Source organism: Sinohyriopsis cumingii, chromosome 17, assembly GCF_028554795.1.
Source record: "Sinohyriopsis cumingii isolate HCF-2022 chromosome 17, ASM2855479v2, whole genome shotgun sequence".
In the NCBI taxonomy this organism is placed as follows: domain Eukaryota; kingdom Metazoa; phylum Mollusca; class Bivalvia; order Unionida; family Unionidae; genus Sinohyriopsis; species Sinohyriopsis cumingii.
The window spans coordinates 24353382-24375240 of record NC_142977.1 but is presented as its reverse complement, the minus strand read 5'-3'; the positions used below and the strand labels follow the sequence as shown (position 1 = coordinate 24375240).

At 41.1% G+C, this 21859-nt stretch overlaps 13 non-coding genes across 13 annotated transcripts; all 13 read left to right on the top strand.

Moving 5' to 3' along the window:
• Positions 1-598: 598 nt before the first annotated feature.
• On the top strand, positions 599-762 carry LOC149778161 (U1 spliceosomal RNA). Its single transcript, XR_016415848.1, has one exon. It is a non-coding gene; the product is annotated as a U1 spliceosomal RNA (small nuclear RNA).
• Positions 763-2269: 1507 nt separating this feature from the next.
• LOC149778160 (U1 spliceosomal RNA) lies at positions 2270-2433 on the top strand. Its single transcript, XR_016415847.1, has one exon. It is a non-coding gene; the product is annotated as a U1 spliceosomal RNA (small nuclear RNA).
• Positions 2434-3934: 1501 nt separating this feature from the next.
• Positions 3935-4098, top strand: LOC149778159 (U1 spliceosomal RNA). The gene has a single exon (XR_016415846.1). It is a non-coding gene; the product is annotated as a U1 spliceosomal RNA (small nuclear RNA).
• A 1497-nt stretch (positions 4099-5595) lies between these two features.
• On the top strand, positions 5596-5759 carry LOC149778158 (U1 spliceosomal RNA). Its single transcript, XR_016415845.1, has one exon. It is a non-coding gene; the product is annotated as a U1 spliceosomal RNA (small nuclear RNA).
• A 1499-nt stretch (positions 5760-7258) lies between these two features.
• LOC149778157 (U1 spliceosomal RNA) lies at positions 7259-7422 on the top strand. Its single transcript, XR_016415843.1, has one exon. It is a non-coding gene; the product is annotated as a U1 spliceosomal RNA (small nuclear RNA).
• A 1493-nt stretch (positions 7423-8915) lies between these two features.
• Positions 8916-9079, top strand: LOC149778156 (U1 spliceosomal RNA). Its single transcript, XR_016415842.1, has one exon. It is a non-coding gene; the product is annotated as a U1 spliceosomal RNA (small nuclear RNA).
• A 1475-nt stretch (positions 9080-10554) lies between these two features.
• Positions 10555-10718, top strand: LOC149778155 (U1 spliceosomal RNA). Its single transcript, XR_016415841.1, has one exon. It is a non-coding gene; the product is annotated as a U1 spliceosomal RNA (small nuclear RNA).
• Positions 10719-12213: 1495 nt separating this feature from the next.
• LOC149778154 (U1 spliceosomal RNA) lies at positions 12214-12377 on the top strand. The gene has a single exon (XR_016415840.1). It is a non-coding gene; the product is annotated as a U1 spliceosomal RNA (small nuclear RNA).
• Positions 12378-13848: 1471 nt separating this feature from the next.
• LOC149778153 (U1 spliceosomal RNA) lies at positions 13849-14012 on the top strand. Its single transcript, XR_016415839.1, has one exon. It is a non-coding gene; the product is annotated as a U1 spliceosomal RNA (small nuclear RNA).
• Positions 14013-15467: 1455 nt separating this feature from the next.
• On the top strand, positions 15468-15631 carry LOC149778152 (U1 spliceosomal RNA). Its single transcript, XR_016415838.1, has one exon. It is a non-coding gene; the product is annotated as a U1 spliceosomal RNA (small nuclear RNA).
• Positions 15632-17108: 1477 nt separating this feature from the next.
• LOC149778151 (U1 spliceosomal RNA) lies at positions 17109-17272 on the top strand. Its single transcript, XR_016415837.1, has one exon. It is a non-coding gene; the product is annotated as a U1 spliceosomal RNA (small nuclear RNA).
• Positions 17273-18771: 1499 nt separating this feature from the next.
• LOC149778150 (U1 spliceosomal RNA) lies at positions 18772-18935 on the top strand. Its single transcript, XR_016415836.1, has one exon. It is a non-coding gene; the product is annotated as a U1 spliceosomal RNA (small nuclear RNA).
• A 1459-nt stretch (positions 18936-20394) lies between these two features.
• LOC149778149 (U1 spliceosomal RNA) lies at positions 20395-20558 on the top strand. The gene has a single exon (XR_016415835.1). It is a non-coding gene; the product is annotated as a U1 spliceosomal RNA (small nuclear RNA).
• Positions 20559-21859: the final 1301 nt, after the last annotated feature.

Here is a 21859-nt window from a genome sequence, read left to right as displayed (position 1 = left end):
CTCAAATTTATACCTGCATTTTTCATTTATGACACCAAGCGATCTTGCCAGTGCAAACACAATCCCTTTCCCTACGTAACAGTTCGGGAAAGCATTGTGTACTAAACAGCTGGATGTGATTGACCATAGTTCTTGCTAGACGACTATTGCTATTTCACTGTCAACTTGCTGTGAAGTAACTATGGGAGGTCAATGGCTGATATCAGTTTCAAGAACAAGACAAGCCCGAAACGCGGAATTGAAAAATGTATCCATATATTTAATTAAAAAACCATAATAGCTGAAAAATACGCACCGTTGCCTCAAGTTAAGAAATTTGCCAGGGGCCAATATACGAAACTGTCCCCTGCCGTCCGAGCAAACCTATATAGCATATATCCACCGTAAAAGAAACTGAAATTGCAAATAAAGGACTATTTGAAGACATTTCAGTTACTTTTGTAATGTTGAAACATAAGCTATAAAGTTATTCGGAATACTAAGACATCAGCAGTACCATGGCCCTGAATCGTTTTAATTTATTTTCATTACTTAGAGGCACACTTCCTACTCCAGACACAAATGTCAGTTGATAAACGTCAGTAAACGTCAAGAAATCATACTTACCTGGACCAGGGAGTACCGTGATCAGCTAGGCGGTTTCCCCAGGATGAGGCCTTTCCATTGCACTTCGGTTGGGCTGAAACCTGCGATCACCCCAAATGTGGGTGACTCGGGGTCGTTATTTATTAGTGTGGGGGTCTGCGTTCGCGCTAACCCCTGATAATTCAATTAAAAATAACCAATAATCTCAAGCTTATGACAAAATTAGTCTGGATGTCTCTGATTAGCACGTGCCAATCGATAATGTTATTATTTCTTACACTGCTCTTTCAAGGGGTGGGTACCCCGGGTGGTCTAAATAGCCCACCATTACGGATCGCGGCCATCTCACCTGTCTGCGTGTGTTTGAGTTTCGGATTTGGCCCATGTGGTTATCAGAGAAAGCTTGCCAGTATGTTATCATGGGTCGGGAGTTCTTTCCGTTCATTTTTCTTCTCCCGGGTTCTTCCTCCACCATTTATATTGCCTGCCATGCATAGCCTATCTTGTGCTGAAAAATGGCATTAAACCCTACAACAAACAACTTTCAAAGAGCCATCTCACAACGAACGTGTGAAATATCTTTGAGTAACAGCGATCCAGCATATTTGTGAGAGAAAGAAAGAAAGAAAGAGAAATAAATGGAAACATGCTTACTGGATTCGACGAAAATCAAGTTTTATTTTCACAGAACTTCTCTGCAGTAGAGAGAGAGAGAGAGAGAGAGAGAGAGAGAGAGAGAGAGAGAGAGAGAGAGAGAGAGAGAGAGAGAGAGAGAGAGAAGCAATATCTTCAAATAACAGGAACAACTTCGTTAATACAGCAAGCTTGTTGTCCTTATCAAAAGCAGTGACAGCTTCATCATAAGTCTCATTGTAGAGATCATCTGCATCACCAGTTACTTCTGTATCAGCAGCACTTTCAACAATCCAAAGCTTCTAGACTCGGAGTACGGCGAAGCGTAGCTGGCCAATCAGTGGCACAAAGATTTCAAATTTAATAAAACAGAGGAAACAAATAGTAGTATTCCTTTGACCTGACAAGTCGATTTGCAGTGGTTCATAGCAAAAGAGGTTGATGCACTGCAACCTCAAATTTATACCTGCATTTTTCATTTATGACACCAAGCGATCTTGCCAGTGCAAACACAATCCCTTTCCCTACGCAACAGTTCGGGAAAGCATTGTGTACTAAACAGCTGGATGTGATTGACCATAGTTCTTGCTAGACGACTATTGCTATTTCACTGTCAACTTGCTGTGAAGTAACTATGGGAGGTCAATGGCTGATATCAGTTTCAAGAACAAGACAAGCCCGAAACGCGGAATTGAAAAATGTATCCATATATTTAATTAAAAAACCATAATAGCTGAAAAATACGCACCGTTGCCTCAAGTTAAGAAATTTGCCAGGGGCCAATATACGAAACTATCCCCTGCCGTCCGAGCAAACCTATATAGCATATATCCACCGTAAAAGAAACTGAAATTGCAAATAAAGGACTATTTGAAGACATTTCAGTTACTTTTGTAATGTTGAAACATAAGCTATAAAGTTATTCGGAATACTAAGACATCAGCAGTACCATGGCCCTGAATCGTTTTAATTTATTTTCATTACTTAGAGGCACACTTCCTACTCCAGACACAAATGTCAGTTGATAAACGTCAGTAAACGTCAAGAAATCATACTTACCTGGACCAGGGAGTACCGTGATCAGCTAGGCGGTTTCCCCAGGATGAGGCCTTTCCATTGCACTTCGGTTGGGCTGAAACCTGCGATCACCCCAAATGTGGGTGACTCGGGGTCGTTATTTATTAGTGTGGGGGTCTGCGTTCGCGCTAACCCCTGATAATTCAATTAAAAATAACCAATAATCTCAAGCTTATGACAAAATTAGTCTGGATGTCTCTGATTAGCACGTGCCAATCGATAATGTTATTATTTCTTACACTGCTCTTTCAAGGGGTGGGTACCCCGGGTGGTCTAAATAGCCCACCATTACGGATCGCGGCCATCTCACCTGTCTGCGTGTGTTTGAGTTTCGGATTTGGCCCATGTGGTTATCAGAGAAAGCTTGCCAGTATGTTATCATGGGTCGGGAGTTCTTTCCGTTCATTTTTCTTCTCCCGGGTTCTTCCTCCACCATTTATATTGCCTGCCATGCATAGCCTATCTTGTGCTGAAAAATGGCATTAAACCCTACAACAAACAACTTTCAAAGAGCCATCTCACAACGAACGTGTGAAATATCTTTGAGTAACAGCGATCCAGCATATTTGTGAGAGAAAGAAAGAAAGAAAGAGAAATAAATGGAAACATGCTTACTGGATTCGACGAAAATCAAGTTTTATTTTCACAGAACTTCTCTGCAGTAGAGAGAGAGAGAGAGAGAGAGAGAGAGAGAGAGAGAGAGAGAGAGAGAGAGAGAGAGAGAGAGAGAGAGAAACAATATCTTCAAATAACAGGAACAACTTCGTTAATACAGCAAGCTTGTTGTCCTTATCAAAAGCAGTGACAGCTTCATCATAAGTCTCATTGTAGAGATCATCTGCATCACCAGTTACTTCTGTATCAGCAGCACTTTCAACAATCCAAAGCTTCTAGACTCGGAGTACGGCGAAGCGTAGCTGGCCAATCAGTGGCACAAAGATTTCAAATTTAATAAAACAGAGGAAACAAATAGTAGTATTCCTTTGACCTGACAAGTCGATTTGCAGTGGTTCATAGCAAAAGAGGTTGATGCACTGCAACCTCAAATTTATACCTGCATTTTTCATTTATGACACCAAGCGATCTTGCCAGTGCAAACACAATCCCTTTCCCTACGTAACAGTTCGGGAAAGCATTGTGTACTAAACAGCTGGATGTGATTGACCATAGTTCTTGCTAGACGACTATTGCTATTTCACTGTCAACTTGCTGTGAAGTAACTATGGGAGGTCAATGGCTGATATCAGTTTCAAGAACAAGACAAGCCCGAAACGCGGAATTGAAAAATGTATCCATATATTTAATTAAAAAACCATAATAGCTGAAAAATACGCACCGTTGCCTCAAGTTAAGAAATTTGCCAGGGGCCAATATACGAAACTGTTCCCTGCCGTCCGAGCAAACCTATATAGCATATATCCACCGTAAAAGAAACTGAAATTGCAAATAAAGGACTATTTGAAGACATTTCAGTTACTTTTGTAATGTTGAAACATAAGCTATAAAGTTATTCGGAATACTAAGACATCAGCAGTACCATGGCCCTGAATCGTTTTAATTTATTTTCATTACTTAGAGGCACACTTCCTACTCCAGACACAAATGTCAGTTGATAAACGTCAGTAAACGTCAAGAAATCATACTTACCTGGACCAGGGAGTACCGTGATCAGCTAGGCGGTTTCCCCAGGATGAGGCCTTTCCATTGCACTTCGGTTGGGCTGAAACCTGCGATCACCCCAAATGTGGGTGACTCGGGGTCGTTATTTATTAGTGTGGGGGTCTGCGTTCGCGCTAACCCCTGATAATTCAATTAAAAATAACCAATAATCTCAAGCTTATGACAAAATTAGTCTGGATGTCTCTGATTAGCACGTGCCAATCGATAATGTTATTATTTCTTACACTGCTCTTTCAAGGGGTGGGTACCCCGGGTGGTCTAAATAGCCCACCATTACGGATCGCGGCCATCTCACCTGTCTGCGTGTGTTTGAGTTTCGGATTTGGCCCATGTGGTTATCAGAGAAAGCTTGCCAGTATGTTATCATGGGTCGGGAGTTCTTTCCGTTCATTTTTCTTCTCCCGGGTTCTTCCTCCACCATTTATATTGCCTGCCATGCATAGCCTATCTTGTGCTGAAAAATGGCATTAAACCCTACAACAAACAACTTTCAAAGAGCCATCTCACAACGAACGTGTGAAATATCTTTGAGTAACAGCGATCCAGCATATTTGTGAGAGAAAGAAAGAAAGAAAGAGAAATAAATGGAAACATGCTTACTGGATTCGACGAAAATCAAGTTTTATTTTCACAGAACTTCTCTGCAGTAGAGAGAGAGAGAGAGAGAGAGAGAGAGAGAGAGAGAGAGAGAGAGAGAGAGAGAGAGAGAGAGAGAAACAATATCTTCAAATAACAGGAACAACTTCGTTAATACAGCAAGCTTGTTGTCCTTATCAAAAGCAGTGACAGCTTCATCATAAGTCTCATTGTAGAGATCATCTGCATCACCAGTTACTTCTGTATCAGCAGCACTTTCAACAATCCAAAGCTTCTAGACTCGGAGTACGGCGAAGCGTAGCTGGCCAATCAGTGGCACAAAGATTTCAAATTTAATAAAACAGAGGAAACAAATAGTAGTATTCCTTTGACCTGACAAGTCGATTTGCAGTGGTTCATAGCAAAAGAGGTTGATGCACTGCAACCTCAAATTTATACCTGCATTTTTCATTTATGACACCAAGCGATCTTGCCAGTGCAAACACAATCCCTTTCCCTACGCAACAGTTCGGGAAAGCATTGTGTACTAAACAGCTGGATGTGATTGACCATAGTTCTTGCTAGACGACTATTGCTATTTCACTGTCAACTTGCTGTGAAGTAACTATGGGAGGTCAATGGCTGATATCAGTTTCAAGAACAAGACAAGCCCGAAACGCGGAATTGAAAAATGTATCCATATATTTAATTAAAAAAACATAATAGCTGAAAAATACGCACCGTTGCCTCAAGTTAAGAAATTTGCCAGGGGCCAATATACGAAACTATCCCCTGCCGTCCGAGCAAACCTATATAGCATATATCCACCGTAAAAGAAACTGAAATTGCAAATAAAGGACTATTTGAAGACATTTCAGTTACTTTTGTAATGTTGAAACATAAGCTATAAAGTTATTCGGAATACTAAGACATCAGCAGTACCATGGCCCTGAATCGTTTTAATTTATTTTCATTACTTAGAGGCACACTTCCTACTCCAGACACAAATGTCAGTTGATAAACGTCAGTAAACGTCAAGAAATCATACTTACCTGGACCAGGGAGTACCGTGATCAGCTAGGCGGTTTCCCCAGGATGAGGCCTTTCCATTGCACTTCGGTTGGGCTGAAACCTGCGATCACCCCAAATGTGGGTGACTCGGGGTCGTTATTTATTAGTGTGGGGGTCTGCGTTCGCGCTAACCCCTGATAATTCAATTAAAAATAACCAATAATCTCAAGCTTATGACAAAATTAGTCTGGATGTCTCTGATTAGCACGTGCCAATCGATAATGTTATTATTTCTTACACTGCTCTTTCAAGGGGTGGGTACCCCGGGTGGTCTAAATAGCCCACCATTACGGATCGCGGCCATCTCACCTGTCTGCGTGTGTTTGAGTTTCGGATTTGGCCCATGTGGTTATCAGAGAAAGCTTGCCAGTATGTTATCATGGGTCGGGAGTTCTTTCCGTTCATTTTTCTTCTCCCGGGTTCTTCCTCCACCATTTATATTGCCTGCCATGCATAGCCTATCTTGTGCTGAAAAATGGCATTAAACCCTACAACAAACAACTTTCAAAGAGCCATCTCACAACGAACGTGTGAAATATCTTTGAGTAACAGCGATCCAGCATATTTGTGAGAGAAAGAAAGAAAGAAAGAGAAATAAATGGAAACATGCTTACTGGATTCGACGAAAATCAAGTTTTATTTTCACAGAACTTCTCTGCAGTAGAGAGAGAGAGAGAGAGAGAGAGAGAGAGAGAGAGAGAGAGAGAGAGAGAGAGAGAGAGAGAGAGAGAAACAATATCTTCAAATAACAGGAACAACTTCGTTAATACAGCAAGCTTGTTGTCCTTATCAAAAGCAGTGACAGCTTCATCATAAGTCTCATTGTAGAGATCATCTGCATCACCAGTTACTTCTGTATCAGCAGCACTTTCAACAATCCAAAGCTTCTAGACTCGGAGTACGGCGAAGCGTAGCTGGCCAATCAGTGGCACAAAGATTTCAAATTTAATAAAACAGAGGAAACAAATAGTAGTATTCCTTTGACCTGACAAGTCGATTTGCAGTGGTTCATAGCAAAAGAGGTTGATGCACTGCAACCTCAAATTTATACCTGCATTTTTCATTTATGACACCAAGCGATCTTGCCAGTGCAAACACAATCCCTTTCCCTACGCAACAGTTCGGGAAAGCATTGTGTACTAAACAGCTGGATGTGATTGACCATAGTTCTTGCTAGACGACTATTGCTATTTCACTGTCAACTTGCTGTGAAGTAACTATGGGAGGTCAATGGCTGATATCAGTTTCAAGAACAAGACAAGCCCGAAACGCGGAATTGAAAAATGTATCCATATATTTAATTAAAAAAACATAATAGCTGAAAAATACGCACCGTTGCCTCAAGTTAAGAAATTTGCCAGGGGCCAATATACGAAACTATCCCCTGCCGTCCGAGCAAACCTATATAGCATATATCCACCGTAAAAGAAACTGAAATTGCAAATAAAGGACTATTTGAAGACATTTCAGTTACTTTTGTAATGTTGAAACATAAGCTATAAAGTTATTCGGAATACTAAGACATCAGCAGTACCATGGCCCTGAATCGTTTTAATTTATTTTCATTACTTAGAGGCACACTTCCTACTCCAGACACAAATGTCAGTTGATAAACGTCAGTAAACGTCAAGAAATCATACTTACCTGGACCAGGGAGTACCGTGATCAGCTAGGCGGTTTCCCCAGGATGAGGCCTTTCCATTGCACTTCGGTTGGGCTGAAACCTGCGATCACCCCAAATGTGGGTGACTCGGGGTCGTTATTTATTAGTGTGGGGGTCTGCGTTCGCGCTAACCCCTGATAATTCAATTAAAAATAACCAATAATCTCAAGCTTATGACAAAATTAGTCTGGATGTCTCTGATTAGCACGTGCCAATCGATAATGTTATTATTTCTTACACTGCTCTTTCAAGGGGTGGGTACCCCGGGTGGTCTAAATAGCCCACCATTACGGATCGCGGCCATCTCACCTGTCTGCGTGTGTTTGAGTTTCGGATTTGGCCCATGTGGTTATCAGAGAAAGCTTGCCAGTATGTTATCATGGGTCGGGAGTTCTTTCCGTTCATTTTTCTTCTCCCGGGTTCTTCCTCCACCATTTATATTGCCTGCCATGCATAGCCTATCTTGTGCTGAAAAATGGCATTAAACCCTACAACAAACAACTTTCAAAGAGCCATCTCACAACGAACGTGTGAAATATCTTTGAGTAACAGCGATCCAGCATATTTGTGAGAGAAAGAAAGAAAGAAAGAGAAATAAATGGAAACATGCTTACTGGATTCGACGAAAATCAAGTTTTATTTTCACAGAACTTCTCTGCAGTAGAGAGAGAGAGAGAGAGAGAGAGAGAGAGAGAGAGAGAGAGAGAGAGAGAGAGAGAGAGAGAAACAATATCTTCAAATAACAGGAACAACTTCGTTAATACAGCAAGCTTGTTGTCCTTATCAAAAGCAGTGACAGCTTCATCATAAGTCTCATTGTAGAGATCATCTGCATCACCAGTTACTTCTGTATCAGCAGCACTTTCAACAATCCAAAGCTTCTAGACTCGGAGTACGGCGAAGCGTAGCTGGCCAATCAGTGGCACAAAGATTTCAAATTTAATAAAACAGAGGAAACAAATAGTAGTATTCCTTTGACCTGACAAGTCGATTTGCAGTGGTTCATAGCAAAAGAGGTTGATGCACTGCAACCTCAAATTTATACCTGCATTTTTCATTTATGACACCAAGCGATCTTGCCAGTGCAAACACAATCCCTTTCCCTACGTAACAGTTCGGGAAAGCATTGTGTACTAAACAGCTGGATGTGATTGACCATAGTTCTTGCTAGACGACTATTGCTATTTCACTGTCAACTTGCTGTGAAGTAACTATGGGAGGTCAATGGCTGATATCAGTTTCAAGAACAAGACAAGCCCGAAACGCGGAATTGAAAAATGTATCCATATATTTAATTAAAAAACCATAATAGCTGAAAAATACGCACCGTTGCCTCAAGTTAAGAAATTTGCCAGGGGCCAATATACGAAACTGTTCCCTGCCGTCCGAGCAAACCTATATAGCATATATCCACCGTAAAAGAAACTGAAATTGCAAATAAAGGACTATTTGAAGACATTTCAGTTACTTTTGTAATGTTGAAACATAAGCTATAAAGTTATTCGGAATACTAAGACATCAGCAGTACCATGGCCCTGAATCGTTTTAATTTATTTTCATTACTTAGAGGCACACTTCCTACTCCAGACACAAATGTCAGTTGATAAACGTCAGTAAACGTCAAGAAATCATACTTACCTGGACCAGGGAGTACCGTGATCAGCTAGGCGGTTTCCCCAGGATGAGGCCTTTCCATTGCACTTCGGTTGGGCTGAAACCTGCGATCACCCCAAATGTGGGTGACTCGGGGTCGTTATTTATTAGTGTGGGGGTCTGCGTTCGCGCTAACCCCTGATAATTCAATTAAAAATAACCAATAATCTCAAGCTTATGACAAAATTAGTCTGGATGTCTCTGATTAGCACGTGCCAATCGATAATGTTATTATTTCTTACACTGCTCTTTCAAGGGGTGGGTACCCCGGGTGGTCTAAATAGCCCACCATTACGGATCGCGGCCATCTCACCTGTCTGCGTGTGTTTGAGTTTCGGATTTGGCCCATGTGGTTATCAGAGAAAGCTTGCCAGTATGTTATCATGGGTCGGGAGTTCTTTCCGTTCATTTTTCTTCTCCCGGGTTCTTCCTCCACCATTTATATTGCCTGCCATGCATAGCCTATCTTGTGCTGAAAAATGGCATTAAACCCTACAACAAACAACTTTCAAAGAGCCATCTCACAACGAACGTGTGAAATATCTTTGAGTAACAGCGATCCAGCATATTTGTGAGAGAAAGAAAGAAAGAAAGAGAAATAAATGGAAACATGCTTACTGGATTCGACGAAAATCAAGTTTTATTTTCACAGAACTTCTCTGCAGTAGAGAGAGAGAGAGAGAGAGAGAGAGAGAGAGAGAGAGAGAGAGAAACAATATCTTCAAATAACAGGAACAACTTCGTTAATACAGCAAGCTTGTTGTCCTTATCAAAAGCAGTGACAGCTTCATCATAAGTCTCATTGTAGAGATCATCTGCATCACCAGTTACTTCTGTATCAGCAGCACTTTCAACAATCCAAAGCTTCTAGACTCGGAGTACGGCGAAGCGTAGCTGGCCAATCAGTGGCACAAAGATTTCAAATTTAATAAAACAGAGGAAACAAATAGTAGTATTCCTTTGACCTGACAAGTCGATTTGCAGTGGTTCATAGCAAAAGAGGTTGATGCACTGCAACCTCAAATTTATACCTGCATTTTTCATTTATGACACCAAGCGATCTTGCCAGTGCAAACACAATCCCTTTCCCTACGCAACAGTTCGGGAAAGCATTGTGTACTAAACAGCTGGATGTGATTGACCATAGTTCTTGCTAGACGACTATTGCTATTTCACTGTCAACTTGCTGTGAAGTAACTATGGGAGGTCAATGGCTGATATCAGTTTCAAGAACAAGACAAGCCCGAAACGCGGAATTGAAAAATGTATCCATATATTTAATTAAAAAACCATAATAGCTGAAAAATACGCACCGTTGCCTCAAGTTAAGAAATTTGCCAGGGGCCAATATACGAAACTATCCCCTGCCGTCCGAGCAAACCTATATAGCATATATCCACCGTAAAAGAAACTGAAATTGCAAATAAAGGACTATTTGAAGACATTTCAGTTACTTTTGTAATGTTGAAACATAAGCTATAAAGTTATTCGGAATACTAAGACATCAGCAGTACCATGGCCCTGAATCGTTTTAATTTATTTTCATTACTTAGAGGCACACTTCCTACTCCAGACACAAATGTCAGTTGATAAACGTCAGTAAACGTCAAGAAATCATACTTACCTGGACCAGGGAGTACCGTGATCAGCTAGGCGGTTTCCCCAGGATGAGGCCTTTCCATTGCACTTCGGTTGGGCTGAAACCTGCGATCACCCCAAATGTGGGTGACTCGGGGTCGTTATTTATTAGTGTGGGGGTCTGCGTTCGCGCTAACCCCTGATAATTCAATTAAAAATAACCAATAATCTCAAGCTTATGACAAAATTAGTCTGGATGTCTCTGATTAGCACGTGCCAATCGATAATGTTATTATTTCTTACACTGCTCTTTCAAAGGGTGGGTACCCCGGGTGGTCTAAATAGCCCACCATTACGGATCGCGGCCATCTCACCTGTCTGCGTGTGTTTGAGTTTCGGATTTGGCCCATGTGGTTATCAGAGAAAGCTTGCCAGTATGTTATCATGGGTCGGGAGTTCTTTCCGTTCATTTTTCTTCTCCCGGGTTCTTCCTCCACCATTTATATTGCCTGCCATGCATAGCCTATCTTGTGCTGAAAAATGGCATTAAACCCTACAACAAACAACTTTCAAAGAGCCATCTCACAACGAACGTGTGAAATATCTTTGAGTAACAGCGATCCAGCATATTTGTGAGAGAAAGAAAGAAAGAAAGAGAAATAAATGGAAACATGCTTACTGGATTCGACGAAAATCAAGTTTTATTTTCACAGAACTTCTCTGCAGTAGAGAGAGAGAGAGAGAGAGAGAGAGAGAGAGAGAGAGAGAGAGAGAGAGAGAGAGAGAGAGAGAAACAATATCTTCAAATAACAGGAACAACTTCGTTAATACAGCAAGCTTGTTGTCCTTATCAAAAGCAGTGACACCTTCATCATAAGTCTCATTGTAGAGATCATCTGCATCACCAGTTACTTCTGTATCAGCAGCACTTTCAACAATCCAAAGCTTCTAGACTCGGAGTACGGCGAAGCGTAGCTGGCCAATCAGTGGCACAAAGATTTCAAATTTAATAAAACAGAGGAAACAAATAGTAGTATTCCTTTGACCTGACAAGTCGATTTGCAGTGGTTCATAGCAAAAGAGGTTGATGCACTGCAACCTCAAATTTATACCTGCATTTTTCATTTATGACACCAAGCGATCTTGCCAGTGCAAACACAATCCCTTTCCCTACGCAACAGTTCGGGAAAGCATTGTGTACTAAACAGCTGGATGTGATTGACCATAGTTCTTGCTAGACGACTATTGCTATTTCACTGTCAACTTGCTGTGAAGTAACTATGGGAGGTCAATGGCTGATATCAGTTTCAAGAACAAGACAAGCCCGAAACGCGGAATTGAAAAATGTATCCATATATTTAATTAAAAAACCATAATAGCTGAAAAATACGCACCGTTGCCTCAAGTTAAGAAATTTGCCAGGGGCCAATATACGAAACTATCCCCTGCCGTCCGAGCAAACCTATATAGCATATATCCACCGTAAAAGAAACTGAAATTGCAAATAAAGGACTATTTGAAGACATTTCAGTTACTTTTGTAATGTTGAAACATAAGCTATAAAGTTATTCGGAATACTAAGACATCAGCAGTACCATGGCCCTGAATCGTTTTAATTTATTTTCATTACTTAGAGGCACACTTCCTACTCCAGACACAAATGTCAGTTGATAAACGTCAGTAAACGTCAAGAAATCATACTTACCTGGACCAGGGAGTACCGTGATCAGCTAGGCGGTTTCCCCAGGATGAGGCCTTTCCATTGCACTTCGGTTGGGCTGAAACCTGCGATCACCCCAAATGTGGGTGACTCGGGGTCGTTATTTATTAGTGTGGGGGTCTGCGTTCGCGCTAACCCCTGATAATTCAATTAAAAATAACCAATAATCTCAAGCTTATGACAAAATTAGTCTGGATGTCTCTGATTAGCACGTGCCAATCGATAATGTTATTATTTCTTACACTGCTCTTTCAAGGGGTGGGTACCCCGGGTGGTCTAAATAGCCCACCATTACGGATCGCGGCCATCTCACCTGTCTGCGTGTGTTTGAGTTTCGGATTTGGCCCATGTGGTTATCAGAGAAAGCTTGCCAGTATGTTATCATGGGTCGGGAGTTCTTTCCGTTCAGTTTTCTTCTCCCGGGTTCTTCCTCCACCATTTATATTGCCTGCCATGCATAGCCTATCTTGTGTTGAAAAATGGCATTAAACCCTACAACAAACAACTTTCAAAGAGCCATCTCACAACGAACGTGTGAAATATCTTTGAGTAACAGCGATCCAGCATATTTGTGAGAGAAAGAAAGAAAGAAAGAGAAATAAATGGAAACATGCTTACTGGATTCGACGAAAATCAAGTTTTATTTTCACAGAACTTCTCTGCAGTAGAGAGAGAGAGAGAGAGAGAGAGAGAGAGAGAGAGAGAGAAACAATATCTTCAAATAACAGGAACAACTTCGTTAATACAGCAAGCTTGTTGTCCTTATCAAAAGCAGTGACAGCTTCATCATAAGTCTCATTGTAGAGATCATCTGCATCACCAGTTACTTCTGTATCAGCAGCACTTTCAACAATCCAAAGCTTCTAGACTCGGAGTACGGCGAAGCGTAGCTGGCCAATCAGTGGCACAAAGATTTCAAATTTAATAAAACAGAGGAAACAAATAGTAGTATTCCTTTGACCTGACAAGTCGATTTGCAGTGGTTCATAGCAAAAGAGGTTGATGCACTGCAACCTCAAATTTATACCTGCATTTTTCATTTATGACACCAAGCGATCTTGCCAGTGCAAACACAATCCCTTTCCCTACGCAACAGTTCGGGAAAGCATTGTGTACTAAACAGCTGGATGTGATTGACCATAGTTCTTGCTAGACGACTATTGCTATTTCACTGTCAACTTGCTGTGAAGTAACTATGGGAGGTCAATGGCTGATATCAGTTTCAAGAACAAGACAAGCCCGAAACGCGGAATTGAAAAATGTATCCATATATTTAATTAAAAAACCATAATAGCTGAAAAATACGCACCGTTGCCTCAAGTTAAGAAATTTGCCAGGGGCCAATATACGAAACTATCCCCTGCCGTCCGAGCAAACCTATATAGCATATATCCACCGTAAAAGAAACTGAAATTGCAAATAAAGGACTATTTGAAGACATTTCAGTTACTTTTGTAATGTTGAAACATAAGCTATAAAGTTATTCGGAATACTAAGACATCAGCAGTACCATGGCCCTGAATCGTTTTAATTTATTTTCATTACTTAGAGGCACACTTCCTACTCCAGACACAAATGTCAGTTGATAAACGTCAGTAAACGTCAAGAAATCATACTTACCTGGACCAGGGAGTACCGTGATCAGCTAGGCGGTTTCCCCAGGATGAGGCCTTTCCATTGCACTTCGGTTGGGCTGAAACCTGCGATCACCCCAAATGTGGGTGACTCGGGGTCGTTATTTATTAGTGTGGGGGTCTGCGTTCGCGCTAACCCCTGATAATTCAATTAAAAATAACCAATAATCTCAAGCTTATGACAAAATTAGTCTGGATGTCTCTGATTAGCACGTGCCAATCGATAATGTTATTATTTCTTACACTGCTCTTTCAAGGGGTGGGTACCCCGGGTGGTCTAAATAGCCCACCATTACGGATCGCGGCCATCTCACCTGTCTGCGTGTGTTTGAGTTTCGGATTTGGCCCATGTGGTTATCAGAGAAAGCTTGCCAGTATGTTATCATGGGTCGGGAGTTCTTTCCGTTCATTTTTCTTCTCCCGGGTTCTTCCTCCACCATTTATATTGCCTGCCATGCATAGCCTATCTTGTGCTGAAAAATGGCATTAAACCCTACAACAAACAACTTTCAAAGAGCCATCTCACAACGAACGTGTGAAATATCTTTGAGTAACAGCGATCCAGCATATTTGTGAGAGAAAGAAAGAAAGAAAGAGAAATAAATGGAAACATGCTTACTGGATTCGACGAAAATCAAGTTTTATTTTCACAGAACTTCTCTGCAGTAGAGAGAGAGAGAGAGAGAGAGAGAAACAATATCTTCAAATAACAGGAACAACTTCGTTAATACAGCAAGCTTGTTGTCCTTATCAAAAGCAGTGACAGCTTCATCATAAGTCTCATTGTAGAGATCATCTGCATCACCAGTTACTTCTGTATCAGCAGCACTTTCAACAATCCAAAGCTTCTAGACTCGGAGTACGGCGAAGCGTAGCTGGCCAATCAGTGGCACAAAGATTTCAAATTTAATAAAACAGAGGAAACAAATAGTAGTATTCCTTTGACCTGACAAGTCGATTTGCAGTGGTTCATAGCAAAAGAGGTTGATGCACTGCAACCTCAAATTTATACCTGCATTTTTCATTTATGACACCAAGCGATCTTGCCAGTGCAAACACAATCCCTTTCCCTACGTAACAGTTCGGGAAAGCATTGTGTACTAAACAGCTGGATGTGATTGACCATAGTTCTTGCTAGACGACTATTGCTATTTCACTGTCAACTTGCTGTGAAGTAACTATGGGAGGTCAATGGCTGATATCAGTTTCAAGAACAAGACAAGCCCGAAACGCGGAATTGAAAAATGTATCCATATATTTAATTAAAAAACCATAATAGCTGAAAAATACGCACCGTTGCCTCAAGTTAAGAAATTTGCCAGGGGCCAATATACGAAACTGTCCCCTGCCGTCCGAGCAAACCTATATAGCATATATCCACCGTAAAAGAAACTGAAATTGCAAATAAAGGACTATTTGAAGACATTTCAGTTACTTTTGTAATGTTGAAACATAAGCTATAAAGTTATTCGGAATACTAAGACATCAGCAGTACCATGGCCCTGAATCGTTTTAATTTATTTTCATTACTTAGAGGCACACTTCCTACTCCAGACACAAATGTCAGTTGATAAACGTCAGTAAACGTCAAGAAATCATACTTACCTGGACCAGGGAGTACCGTGATCAGCTAGGCGGTTTCCCCAGGATGAGGCCTTTCCATTGCACTTCGGTTGGGCTGAAACCTGCGATCACCCCAAATGTGGGTGACTCGGGGTCGTTATTTATTAGTGTGGGGGTCTGCGTTCGCGCTAACCCCTGATAATTCAATTAAAAATAACCAATAATCTCAAGCTTATGACAAAATTAGTCTGGATGTCTCTGATTAGCACGTGCCAATCGATAATGTTATTATTTCTTACACTGCTCTTTCAAGGGGTGGGTACCCCGGGTGGTCTAAATAGCCCACCATTACGGATCGCGGCCATCTCACCTGTCTGCGTGTGTTTGAGTTTCGGATTTGGCCCATGTGGTTATCAGAGAAAGCTTGCCAGTATGTTATCATGGGTCGGGAGTTCTTTCCGTTCATTTTTCTTCTCCCGGGTTCTTCCTCCACCATTTATATTGCCTGCCATGCATAGCCTATCTTGTGCTGAAAAATGGCATTAAACCCTACAACAAACAACTTTCAAAGAGCCATCTCACAACGAACGTGTGAAATATCTTTGAGTAACAGCGATCCAGCATATTTGTGAGAGAAAGAAAGAAAGAAAGAGAAATAAATGGAAACATGCTTACTGGATTCGACGAAAATCAAGTTTTATTTTCACAGAACTTCTCTGCAGTAGAGAGAGAGAGAGAGAGAGAGAGAGAGAGAGAGAGAGAGAGAGAGAAACAATATCTTCAAATAACAGGAACAACTTCGTTAATACAGCAAGCTTGTTGTCCTTATCAAAAGCAGTGACAGCTTCATCATAAGTCTCATTGTAGAGATCATCTGCATCACCAGTTACTTCTGTATCAGCAGCACTTTCAACAATCCAAAGCTTCTAGACTCGGAGTACGGCGAAGCGTAGCTGGCCAATCAGTGGCACAAAGATTTCAAATTTAATAAAACAGAGGAAACAAATAGTAGTATTCCTTTGACCTGACAAGTCGATTTGCAGTGGTTCATAGCAAAAGAGGTTGATGCACTGCAACCTCAAATTTATACCTGCATTTTTCATTTATGACACCAAGCGATCTTGCCAGTGCAAACACAATCCCTTTCCCTACGCAACAGTTCGGGAAAGCATTGTGTACTAAACAGCTGGATGTGATTGACCATAGTTCTTGCTAGACGACTATTGCTATTTCACTGTCAACTTGCTGTGAAGTAACTATGGGAGGTCAATGGCTGATATCAGTTTCAAGAACAAGACAAGCCCGAAACGCGGAATTGAAAAATGTATCCATATATTTAATTAAAAAACCATAATAGCTGAAAAATACGCACCGTTGCCTCAAGTTAAGAAATTTGCCAGGGGCCAATATACGAAACTATCCCCTGCCGTCCGAGCAAACCTATATAGCATATATCCACCGTAAAAGAAACTGAAATTGCAAATAAAGGACTATTTGAAGACATTTCAGTTACTTTTGTAATGTTGAAACATAAGCTATAAAGTTATTCGGAATACTAAGACATCAGCAGTACCATGGCCCTGAATCGTTTTAATTTATTTTCATTACTTAGAGGCACACTTCCTACTCCAGACACAAATGTCAGTTGATAAACGTCAGTAAACGTCAAGAAATCATACTTACCTGGACCAGGGAGTACCGTGATCAGCTAGGCGGTTTCCCCAGGATGAGGCCTTTCCATTGCACTTCGGTTGGGCTGAAACCTGCGATCACCCCAAATGTGGGTGACTCGGGGTCGTTATTTATTAGTGTGGGGGTCTGCGTTCGCGCTAACCCCTGATAATTCAATTAAAAATAACCAATAATCTCAAGCTTATGACAAAATTAGTCTGGATGTCTCTGATTAGCACGTGCCAATCGATAATGTTATTATTTCTTACACTGCTCTTTCAAGGGGTGGGTACCCCGGGTGGTCTAAATAGCCCACCATTACGGATCGCGGCCATCTCACCTGTCTGCGTGTGTTTGAGTTTCGGATTTGGCCCATGTGGTTATCAGAGAAAGCTTGCCAGTATGTTATCATGGGTCGGGAGTTCTTTCCGTTCATTTTTCTTCTCCCGGGTTCTTCCTCCACCATTTATATTGCCTGCCATGCATAGCCTATCTTGTGTTGAAAAATGGCATTAAACCCTACAACAAACAACTTTCAAAGAGCCATCTCACAACGAACGTGTGAAATATCTTTGAGTAACAGCGATCCAGCATATTTGTGAGAGAAAGAAAGAAAGAAAGAGAAACAAATGGAAACATGCTTACTGGATTCGACGAAAATCAAGTTTTATTTTCACAGAACTTCTCTGCAGTAGAGAGAGAGAGAGAGAGAGAGAGAGAGAGAGAGAGAGAGAGAGAGAGAGAGAGAGAGAGAGAGAGAGAAACAATATCTTCAAATAACAGGAACAACTTCGTTAATACAGCAAGCTTGTTGTCCTTATCAAAAGCAGTGACAGCTTCATCATAAGTCTCATTGTAGAGATCATCTGCATCACCAGTTACTTCTGTATCAGCAGCACTTTCAACAATCCAAAGCTTCTAGACTCGGAGTACGGCGAAGCGTAGCTGGCCAATCAGTGGCACAAAGATTTCAAATTTAATAAAACAGAGGAAACAAATAGTAGTATTCCTTTGACCTGACAAGTCGATTTGCAGTGGTTCATAGCAAAAGAGGTTGATGCACTGCAACCTCAAATTTATACCTGCATTTTTCATTTATGACACCAAGCAATCTTGCCAGTGCAAACACAATCCCTTTCCCTACGCAACAGTTCGGGAAAGCATTGTGTACTAAACAGCTGGATGTGATTGACCATAGTTCTTGCTAGACGACTATTGCTATTTCACTGTCAACTTGCTGTGAAGTAACTATGGGAGGTCAATGGCTGATATCAGTTTCAAGAACAAGACAAGCCCGAAACGCGGAATTGAAAAATGTATCCATATATTTAATTAAAAAACCATAATAGCTGAAAAATACGCACCGTTGCCTCAAGTTAAGAAATTTGCCAGGGGCCAATATACGAAACTATCCCCTGCCGTCCGAGCAAACCTATATAGCATATATCCACCGTAAAAGAAACTGAAATTGCAAATAAAGGACTATTTGAAGACATTTCAGTTACTTTTGTAATGTTGAAACATAAGCTATAAAGTTATTCGGAATACTAAGACATCAGCAGTACCATGGCCCTGAATCGTTTTAATTTATTTTCATTACTTAGAGGCACACTTCCTACTCCAGACACAAATGTCAGTTGATAAACGTCAGTAAACGTCAAGAAATCATACTTACCTGGACCAGGGAGTACCGTGATCAGCTAGGCGGTTTCCCCAGGATGAGGCCTTTCCATTGCACTTCGGTTGGGCTGAAACCTGCGATCACCCCAAATGTGGGTGACTCGGGGTCGTTATTTATTAGTGTGGGGGTCTGCGTTCGCGCTAACCCCTGATAATTCAATTAAAAATAACCAATAATCTCAAGCTTATGACAAAATTAGTCTGGATGTCTCTGATTAGCACGTGCCAATCGATAATGTTATTATTTCTTACACTGCTCTTTCAAGGGGTGGGTACCCCGGGTGGTCTAAATAGCCCACCATTACGGATCGCGGCCATCTCACCTGTCTGCGTGTGTTTGAGTTTCGGATTTGGCCCATGTGGTTATCAGAGAAAGCTTGCCAGTATGTTATCATGGGTCGGGAGTTCTTTCCGTTCATTTTTCTTCTCCCGGGTTCTTCCTCCACCATTTATATTGCCTGCCATGCATAGCCTATCTTGTGCTGAAAAATGGCATTAAACCCTACAACAAACAACTTTCAAAGAGCCATCTCACAACGAACGTGTGAAATATCTTTGAGTAACAGCGATCCAGCATATTTGTGAGAGAAAGAAAGAAAGAAAGAGAAATAAATGGAAACATGCTTACTGGATTCGACGAAAATCAAGTTTTATTTTCACAGAACTTCTCTGCAGTAGAGAGAGAGAGAGAGAGAGAGAGAGAGAAACAATATCTTCAAATAACAGGAACAACTTCGTTAATACAGCAAGCTTGTTGTCCTTATCAAAAGCAGTGACAGCTTCATCATAAGTCTCATTGTAGAGATCATCTGCATCACCAGTTACTTCTGTATCAGCAGCACTTTCAACAATCCAAAGCTTCTAGACTCGGAGTACGGCGAAGCGTAGCTGGCCAATCAGTGGCACAAAGATTTCAAATTTAATAAAACAGAGGAAACAAATAGTAGTATTCCTTTGACCTGACAAGTCGATTTGCAGTGGTTCATAGCAAAAGAGGTTGATGCACTGCAACCTCAAATTTATACCTGCATTTTTCATTTATGACACCAAGCGATCTTGCCAGTGCAAACACAATCCCTTTCCCTACGTAACAGTTCGGGAAAGCATTGTGTACTAAACAGCTGGATGTGATTGACCATAGTTCTTGCTAGACGACTATTGCTATTTCACTGTCAACTTGCTGTGAAGTAACTATGGGAGGTCAATGGCTGATATCAGTTTCAAGAACAAGACAAGCCCGAAACGCGGAATTGAAAAATGTATCCATATATTTAATTAAAAAACCATAATAGCTGAAAAATACGCACCGTTGCCTCAAGTTAAGAAATTTGCCAGGGGCCAATATACGAAACTGTCCCCTGCCGTCCGAGCAAACCTATATAGCATATATCCACCGTAAAAGAAACTGAAATTGCAAATAAAGGACTATTTGAAGACATTTCAGTTACTTTTGTAATGTTGAAACATAAGCTATAAAGTTATTCGGAATACTAAGACATCAGCAGTACCATGGCCCTGAATCGTTTTAATTTATTTTCATTACTTAGAGGCACACTTCCTACTCCAGACACAAATGTCAGTTGATAAACGTCAGTAAACGTCAAGAAATCATACTTACCTGGACCAGGGAGTACCGTGATCAGCTAGGCGGTTTCCCCAGGATGAGGCCTTTCCATTGCACTTCGGTTGGGCTGAAACCTGCGATCACCCCAAATGTGGGTGACTCGGGGTCGTTATTTATTAGTGTGGGGGTCTGCGTTCGCGCTAACCCCTGATAATTCAATTAAAAATAACCAATAATCTCAAGCTTATGACAAAATTAGTCTGGATGTCTCTGATTAGCACGTGCCAATCGATAATGTTATTATTTCTTACACTGCTCTTTCAAGGGGTGGGTACCCCGGGTGGTCTAAATAGCCCACCATTACGGATCGCGGCCATCTCACCTGTCTGCGTGTGTTTGAGTTTCGGATTTGGCCCATGTGGTTATCAGAGAAAGCTTGCCAGTATGTTATCATGGGTCGGGAGTTCTTTCCGTTCATTTTTCTTCTCCCGGGTTCTTCCTCCACCATTTATATTGCCTGCCATGCATAGCCTATCTTGTGCTGAAAAATGGCATTAAACCCTACAACAAACAACTTTCAAAGAGCCATCTCACAACGAACGTGTGAAATATCTTTGAGTAACAGCGATCCAGCATATTTGTGAGAGAAAGAAAGAAAGAAAGAGAAATAAATGGAAACATGCTTACTGGATTCGACGAAAATCAAGTTTTATTTTCACAGAACTTCTCTGCAGTAGAGAGAGAGAGAGAGAGAGAGAGAGAGAGAGAGAGAGAGAGAGAGAGAGAGAAACAATATCTTCAAATAACAGGAACAACTTCGTTAATACAGCAAGCTTGTTGTCCTTATCAAAAGCAGTGACAGCTTCATCATAAGTCTCATTGTAGAGATCATCTGCATCACCAGTTACTTCTGTATCAGCAGCACTTTCAACAATCCAAAGCTTCTAGACTCGGAGTACGGCGAAGCGTAGCTGGCCAATCAGTGGCACAAAGATTTCAAATTTAATAAAACAGAGGAAACAAATAGTAGTATTCCTTTGACCTGACAAGTCGATTTGCAGTGGTTCATAGCAAAAGAGGTTGATGCACTGCAACCTCAAATTTATACCTGCATTTTTCATTTATGACACCAAGCAATCTTGCCAGTGCAAACACAATCCCTTTCCCTACGCAACAGTTCGGGAAAGCATTGTGTACTAAACAGCTGGATGTGATTGACCATAGTTCTTGCTAGACGACTATTGCTATTTCACTGTCAACTTGCTGTGAAGTAACTATGGGAGGTCAATGGCTGATATCAGTTTCAAGAACAAGACAAGCCCGAAACGCGGAATTGAAAAATGTATCCATATATTTAATTAAAAAACCATAATAGCTGAAAAATACGCACCGTTGCCTCAAGTTAAGAAATTTGCCAGGGGCCAATATACGAAACTATCCCCTGCCGTCCGAGCAAACCTATATAGCATATATCCACCGTAAAAGAAACTGAAATTGCAAATAAAGGACTA